Here is a 9,635-nt window from a genome sequence, read left to right as displayed (position 1 = left end):
AGCACTATGCACTGCATTTGTTCACCCCGAATCGGAATACTATAGACAATAGTCAGCTAAACAATTCGTGATATTGAGAAGTTAAATACCATTGATAATTATGGATCACAAAATCTCTTGGATTTTTTTCTCATGCAAAAGAATTTAAAACTTTGCAACGAAAATGGTTCACTACATATTCATCGACTTTTGTTCTATATGTGCTCATTTTTACTGTCTTCCAGAATAGAAAGTTTTTGAAAGCTCACAAAACTTGCACATTGTATTAAAGAGCAAACATTTTTACCTCAATATAAAACAATAACTCCTTACGTAGAAGAAGATGCTTAGACGCACTGAAGAGATCAATAGTCAAGAATAATATATAACTACCATCCTTCTTTCCTTACTAATTGGAATTAAAATAAAGTTCTATAAACTAATAATTTTTAAGTTCTCCAGTAATTTAAAAGAGAACAAACATGAAAAAATTTCGTTCATAAAGCACTCTAATTTTAAAGACAGCACATTAAGAACGTTTCATGCAACTAAATTTCTAGTGTATAAACAAAACGCTTTGTTATTATCATTTACTAAACAGTAATTAAGTCAGTAGGCATTAAATTGTGGCTCAAATAAAATTATACGGTATAACAGCCATGCAATAACATAGAGTTATTCAAATGCCATCCTGAGTTGGATATATTTCAATATCCTTATTTTTGGTGAATATTAAAATCGTAAAAATTGCTCACTCTCTCTGAAACCAATCTGGAACACTTATGGTCAAACAGAATAAGATTTTTTCCATTGATATGTAAGTCTACAGCGGTACACATGAATAAAAATAGACAGTTAAATTCTATTGTAGAGTATTTCAAATAGCTTTATACACAGTGTATATTGAATGTTGCCAAAGATGAGCATACAAAATAATTACAACCAGATTTTGCACATGTGTAGATCTCTCTTTCCCAGTTAAAGTTCTTACTAGTATAAAGTGCAGTTCATAATCATTTATTCCCATTAACCATTCAAAGTCTACTCTAGTTTTTTTTGGACAAATAAACACATCGATTCGTTACATAACAATAGTAATAATTATTCAATATAGTGTTAGGCATTTTGCTAATAACTGTCATATCAATTGTTATTATGGTTAATGGATTACTCTTGGGGGATAAAAAGAACATAGATTGTTAATCAAGCTAATAAATAAAATAGAAGTAATTGTCATAGTATGAGTATTAGTGAAATGATAAGCTGGTTTGTATGACTACCCTCCCCAGTATAAACCAAGATATTTTCTCTACATCCATTCTACTCAAATAAGTAGTTGTTTAGGTCTGTCTACTTTTTTATCCTGTTATTTTGATTCATATTCATTATTAATTTATTTATGTTGTTAATGGTGACCAAAGATATTGCTACTTTTCTTATCCAGCTATGTTCTAATTTCGTAAATAAATGAATAAATAGAGCTAAAAACAATGACACCATCACCACCAACAACAACAGTGATGACTGGTTGTTGTTCAAATGATCCGTATAATAGTTGGTTTTATCTTGTTAAAACATGATATCTATTACTCAATGAATAAAAAATATAATATTTATGCAAAATGTCCTATATATGGTTACTTTTATCATGATTTCACTATAATTAACTTGTGCATAGACGAGGAATTCATTCACCACACATAAAGACGTACAGACACACCGAGTTAAATAACTGTACAAGCAAAAAGTGTATTAGAGTTAAATTGAGAAAGTTAAGCAAAATAAAGTATAAAGAAGATATTTTTTAAGCTGACAAGGGAGTTCAGTGAATAAATTATAAAAACTGGATCACAATAAATATAACACATAAGCAAAAATAATAAAAGGAAATGAAATGAGACAGGGGAATGGCATACCATTCCAGTTATTTCTTTAACACCATCACTAACAGGAAATTAGTTGATGACTTCCGATTACTTGACAACCAACAGTATGTTGTACCTAGTAAATGACTTTCTTTGGGTTGATATTTAAATAAACAATAATACTCGAGTATAGAGGAATGGCAATACATGATATAGTTTTAAATATGTGGATTGATTAAACAAGATTAATGATAGCTTCACATTGATTGAATACCGATTGATTGACCAAATCATATCTTACAAGTAACGACACATGAATATCCCCGGTTTAATGATATCATCGATGTCTACTAGGGAAATATTTGTAACTAAGAATTGACAGTTGTTGGAACAGTAGTTCTTTTTATTTTCATCCTAAATTGATTTTTAAGTATTTAACCAGATTGTTTGTTTGATAGTTAACTAATGTTTGTCATAATTCTCTATTGGGCATATGTGATAATAAAATGTAATTCGAAAATTAAAAAAATCAAATGAAGGACGAAAAACTTATTTATCTATCAAGTTTTTCATAAAGTTTTTCAATGAGTTCTTTCGTTTACATCGTTAAACTAATGATAAGAATAATTGATTTTATTCATAGTGTATTGCGTTACATTAAAAAAAGTATAGTTTAAAAAGTAACCAATAATTTGAATCGAAGAGAAAGAATAACAAGGTTTGTCGGATAAAATGAATTGATTCTATTTCATGGTTCCTCATCAGCTACGTACAGCCTTAAATTACAATTACTAATATAAATATAATTTTAATAGTTGAGATCATAAGTTAATTGAAGCTAGACAACCATGAAGAACCTGGAAGCACAGGACGGCCGTCTCGTCCTACTGTGGGACTCCTCAGCAGTGCGCAACAGCGATCCCGCCCCCCGCGAGATTTGAACCTAGGACCTACCGTTTACGCACGCGAACGCTTTACCTCTAAACCACTGGGCCGGCATCCAATTGTGGTAATGTCTAACTTTCACTAATCCACAAAATTGTGCGACACATCCACCATTGTCTTCAGTTAGTTACTATCTCACAACAGACTCAGTTGAACTTCACTGGTCACTGCTTCTCACTAGAACTCCAGGAAATATTTCTTGGAGTCAGTCACTAGTGAGCATGTGTTGAGACTTATGGATCCTGGTTTCGAATCTCGCGAGGCGGAATCGTGGATGTGCACTTCTGAGAAGTCCCACAATAGGACGAAACGGCCGTCCAGTGCTTACAGATTTTCCATGGTGGCCTATCTTCAGTTGATTCCTGATTTCAACTATTGAAATTACTATAATATCCACAAAACCCCTTCTAATACTAATAAATATGGATATTGATTAATGTTTAGTATACTCTAGTCTGTGAAGTTTAGATAAATGTTTGAAAAGTAACAGAAACCATAGTGACAAGACGAATAAGGATACAAAGTTTATGAATAAATATAGTTAGAATCATTGTGTTTGGAAATAATAATTAAATGGTTACTTAAGGGTGATAAAATTAATAAATGATTGAATAACCTCTCAACATACAATAAACAAAATTTACGATCTTCAAATATCCGCTTACTGAAGATATATGAACATCAATCAGAAGATGAAAGTGTTATGACTTTATGTCCGGCTAGTTATCACGTGATTTATCCGCCAATCAAAATACGACTTATACAATCTTAGCACTGTGCCAAACCAATGACGTTCGACCGGTATGAGCAGCCTAGCGTCCTTATTGGTCCCATGTCCACCTAGCCCGTCCACTTTAGTCCAGAACAACAATACCAGATTCCAATATGCGAATCGAATCGAACCGAATCGAATCATTTATTTCAGACATAATGGGTTTATATATCAACCAAACAGACCGCAACGCACCATAAAATAGGAAATAACATTTTACACAATAAAACCAAAACGTGGCTGTGAACGTGGGAGACAGTAGTCAATAAACTGAGCATAGCTTACGAACGGTAAATCGTACAATAATAAATCATACATCAAAATGAAGCTTATAATAAGTGGAATATAAATATACATAATCTAATTATTGAATAATTATACCATAAGAATGTATAGATAATATTAGTCAATTAATATGTCTCAGAAGTTACTCGTGATTTAATCTTCGCTCGGATATAACTGAAAGAATAATAAAGTAGTAAAAAGGTTTACATTTAGCAAGGGATCTAATTGTATGAATCAGGAAGATTATATGAACATTAAAAAAATTCAACTTTTTTTAGTTACTAGCTAAATTTTAAATTAAATAAGTTCATGTAACAGATGCTTATATTTTAAAATTCATACGAAATATTGATTCTTTGCTGAAAAACTATTTAGAAATACTAGATAGGTAGTTCAGATTTTCAGAGTTGTGAATTAGTGCAAACACACAGAATTTAACACACGATCTTTAAGCTTCATTTTCATGTCCTTGATCTGTCTGCCCACTAGTCTGTTGCACCATCATTGTATCATGTGTGAAATTTGAAAAACGTTAACATATGGTTATAACCATCTTTAACGTCATGTTAAGCTACTGCTCAATGCACACCAAGGTCCTGTTGTTTATGTCGTCTTCTACATTCTTTAATTGGCAGATAAAGATGTAATATTTAAATTGATATACTGTAATTTCATTTATTTGAAACCGGTTACATTCTCGACTTACTTTCCTAGCATTTGTGACATTATCTGATGGATGTTTTGACATTCGAAAACACTGATAAAGGATAATAAGGAGGATTGTTAATTAAATATTTTAGATGATATTTGAATTGCATCATTAAAAGGCGGATTCCGAAGCTTTCGAACCAGGAAGAAATTCACATATTTATTATATTCCCTTGTTTTAAGTCTTCACAGAGGTGATCAAACTTTAGATGCATCATCGAGAACTGAACGTTCAACGCAGAATATGTCCTCAAAACGATGAAACCAGGAATCAAATATGATACCAGATTCAAGATCATAATTAAATTGATATATGGAATTTTCGATGCTTCCATACTTCTCTGGTTGAGAGGCTAAAGTAGAATAAACTGAAAGATTCGTCATCAATACTTTCTAAACTTCATTTGATTTGTATCACTTTGTGCCGGAAGAATTTGTAGGGTACTGCTAAGGCTGTCCAAATAGATAGAAAATTTCTTTTTGAGCACTGAGTGGAGAAGAACGCAAAGTATTATTTCACTGACCTAGGATTTGATGAGTTGGTACACGCAAAGAGAGGAAACGACTTAGTTGAAACTGTTATCTGGTTTATTTCAGACTCAACTAACTCAGTATAGATACATAATTAAATAAATGATTAACATGACAACATACAATGGATGAGAAAATTATACCTATATCTAAAGGGAGAAATTCATTCATATAAATAGGGTAGAAGGATCATGTTTAAATTACACTAATTTTGGAAAAGAAAAAGAAAATGAAATTAACTTGTACATTGAACGAAAGCTTTTGATTCATAAAATGAAACATTCACAAAAGACAATGTTAATATTTTACATTTTTCAAATTAAATGAGACAATGTTTCGAAAAATGGTTTCCTTTGTTTTGTCACTGCTTTTTTATCTCTCTCTTCCTATCATTCCTAGATCAAACAGATAGATTATTTTGAGTTTAGTAAAGTAACAGCTATTTCTTTGAGTTACTTAGTCCTATATACGTGAATGATTTTCATTATTTTTTAGAAAAAAAAGTCAAATATAGTACATGTCCAACATCAACATTTAGTATGTTTAAAATAAGTTCGTTAGTTACAAAAGTTGTGATACGTGACCTGCAAATCGTAATGAACTGAAAGTGTATAAAACATATTGCAATTGGATAAAAGGTGCTTTCATTTATTCTATATTGGTACAATTTACACGATAAAACACAATGAAAAATATGTACTTTTGAATATATATATATATATATATATATATATATATATATATATATATATGAAATTTGTTCTATGACATCTATACTATAAACATTTGTAAACCAATTTAGTAGAGAATAATGATACAGGTTGGTTTTCATTTAAAATTAATGAATAAATAAAACACAATTCAACTTAGAGTTGTTATAGCAATTCACAATGATATTTACACAAAATTTCATTTATAAATCATCATTACAATACTGATGAATTAAATAGATGAATTTTGCAGCTATCTGAGTAATCCAGGAAACATGTTTGTTTTATTTTGTACTCGTTGGCTGAATGTAACTGAATAAGAGTGTTAATGTTCCTACAGGGATTCGAACACGGCATAAGGAGAAAACCCGTGTCCTGGATTCCAATGTTAGCCGAAATTTTACTTGCTTTCTGAAAATTTGTGGAAATTGGCTATACCGAAACAATCCACACAGGGTCCACATATTCCGACACAGACTAAGCAAAATTCAGTCAAGATTATTAATAACAGGATAATCCAAAAGCTTTCAAATAACGATATAGGTGACTAATTGATATTCATATTAAATCCAGACATTTTTTCGATACTTCAGACTCTATTGCATAGTATATTTGTGTTAGACAAAGTGACTCTTGAACTCCTTGTTATATTACTGATGTTCTCAAGTCCGGATAAACAAGAATGATTGAGCATGGGGTTAGCAACCCCGTTCAGCAAAAAAGAAACTTGTGAAAAATGCTAACTGGAAATAAAGGAATTAAGAAAACACTTCAACTTTGCCCAAGGAGCTGAAGGGTTTTCATATCGAAGAGTTATGTCATCTCTTCATGAAAGTGAAGATTCTTTGGAAGTCACGAGGTCAATAGCCCTTTTGATAAACAAATCGACAATTTATATATTTATATAGACTGTCCTGATATTGTAGGACACCGTAGTATTATTAAAATAGAGGCAAATTTGAGTAAATACAACCTTGCCCAGATTGAAATAAGTGAAACCCTTTGGATGAAAGCTAGAGAGTGATATTTTTGAATCCCGATCATTAAGAAGAAAACAGATCGTACAGACAAACATGAAAAGCCCTTATAGGATGGGAATCTTATGGATTCGGAATCACTGAAACATCATTTAAAATAAAGAAGAGGACTTTGAAGAACTCTTGAATGGATCAACACCACTAAATTCACGGGATAATGAGGTGGCACACACAAGCATTCATGTAGATGACAGAACACTAACATTGATAAAAATAAACGAAATCATGAGACAAATCAAGAAATACAAAGCTGCAGTACTAGACAGAATATCAACCGAAACATTAAATAAGATATTCCATGTTTTCTTCATAATGATTTGAGAAGAAGAACGGGTACGTGCAAACTGGAAAAAGAGATATTTCATCAAGATACTAAAGAAAGGAGATACCAATAGATATGAAAACTATCGAGGCTTCACGATATTTTTAGTATTAAGGAACATTTTCAAAAGTGTACCGTTGAACCAGATGAAATGAACAAGCTGTATTTCGTCAGGATTGATCATTCACCGACCAAACTGAGTGACGTCCGATCTTTTTTGAGCAACCGGGTGAATGGAACTCAACACTAAACACCCGCTTTTTGACTATGAGTGAGCATTTAACAGCATGCGTAGGAAACTCATGTGGTATCTGGTCCCATACTATGGAGTACTTGAAACGATCATCCCCATCATACGGAACTCTTACGAGGGACTGAACTGAAAACTTCTGCATGGAGGGTAGCTCACGGATGCATTCCAAGTAAAGACAAAGAATTTACTTCTAAAAAGCTCACTAATGGTTAACAAGTTGGTGACTCAACTTACATCTAATGATAAATTCAATATGCTTTACAAAGCGTGAAGTTTATTTGATATAAAATAGATTCATTTAGTGTAATACATACATGAAGATATATGTATTAATTAATTCTCCATGATCATCCTCAATATTATATTTCCTCTCAGTTTTCAATAGCCAATGTATTTAGTTCACTCCAATACCAATTTTTTCTTATTTTTCGTCTTTTTATCTTATAATATTCACTAATCTGTTAATCATAACTCACTAGAAAGTAATTAGTTTTTAGAAATATGCATATTTTCTTCTGAATGATAACAACCCTTCATTCGATGACAGAAATTGATTTTGTTTCTTCAGTTTTTTCAGAGTTTTCATCTAATTATATCCCATCAACTATCAATTTCTATGAGAATAGAGAAACGTATAGACAAATCATACAATTCACTGAAAAAGTTCAAGTTTGTTCATTTAATAATCAGTCAAACCTTTTGACTGTAAAACATACAGACACTATTCAGTTTCTTAAACTGAATTTGATGGTGTGCAGTTCTAATTCACAACCCAATGGTTATTATTTGAATGGTTACAAATCTCTAAGCCATTATATCATCAATGAAAATCTTTAGTAAAACCTTATTGTTTATAAGTGATTAATAGATTTTAAATTATGGGTGAAGAGAAAATCTGTAATTTTCCATATAACTACAAGTGGAAAAATAAAAATGATTTAAACTAATTAAAAGTGGTAACTTTCATAATGATTCATTTCTTTACCAAAAATTATTTGTTTATAACCAGCTAAATAAGTAATTAACATGTTTAAAGTTTCAATATTGTAACTACAGGAATACACTGAAATATAAAATGTAATAAGGAGTAGTTTTACTATGAATATGTTAAGGTCTAACGATCTTAGAGCTGATGTGAATTCAAATTCTTAGAAAATCTTCCAGCATAAACTATTTTCCCTTACATTTTATTAAGATGTTTATTTAGTCATTTCTTTTGATTATTTTAAAGAAGTTTTATGGGAAAAAAAGAAAACTTGGTGTTTATTCTACTGTTTATTGTGTTAGACACACAAAAGTACAGATTTGATAAAATTAGGGACTTTTTAGGTAACTTTTATTCATCTTATTATTTAACTGTAAAGTTATTTGTATGTAGATTTAATGTGGAAGTACTATTAATATTCTGCTACTCAGTAGTTTGCTCGATAACTTTTCTTATTAATTCGTACTTTATGAGCAATCATCATATGGGTATTTGAGATATGGAGATCTTGAGTTTGACTTCTTTCATGGTTATGTGGTGTGCAGTGATGAATAGTTTCTATCCAAGAGAAAAAAGCCGTCCAATTCTATTTAGTTTTTAATTGTTCCTCAGCTAAAATGTTGATTCGTCGTGATAATCAATTATCAATTAAGCCTATTCGTACAAACAAATGGACAAAAAACCTTTAGTGCATTTTCACTGTTATACTTTAAAATACAATAAAGCTACCGATTAAAAACATTTTTACCTGAAATTATCTACTTATCATACAACATTTTTATCATAATAACGACGAGGTTAGTCTAGTGTTTTATGAGATAAAACTGATGTGATCCATGATAGGTAGTACGTTTTCGAAATTATCAATTATGTAAAACCATTCAAATACAACACCGAGAACATCAATTCAATCACAATTGATGGAGAAAATCTGGAACACATGGAAACGTTCACATACCAGGTCAGCATCATCGATGAAAGTGGAAGATCTGATACAAACGTATAGGCAAAGATTGGCAAAGCAATGACAGCAATCCTACAGTTGTAGAACATATGAAACTCAAAATAGCTGTATGCAAGCCAGTATGAAAGTCACAATCTTCAATACGAACGTCGAGACAGTACTGAGCTGAAACTTTGAGAACTAACACAAACATAATCGAGACAGTACAAGTATTTTGAAACATTTGTCTACACAAGATACTCAATGTCTGTTGATCGAATATCATCAACATCAGTCTAC

Source organism: Schistosoma haematobium, chromosome 1 (assembly GCF_000699445.3).
Source record: "Schistosoma haematobium chromosome 1, whole genome shotgun sequence".
NCBI classification, from domain to species: Eukaryota; Metazoa; Platyhelminthes; class Trematoda; order Strigeidida; family Schistosomatidae; genus Schistosoma; species Schistosoma haematobium.
This window is presented reverse-complemented; position numbering follows the sequence as displayed.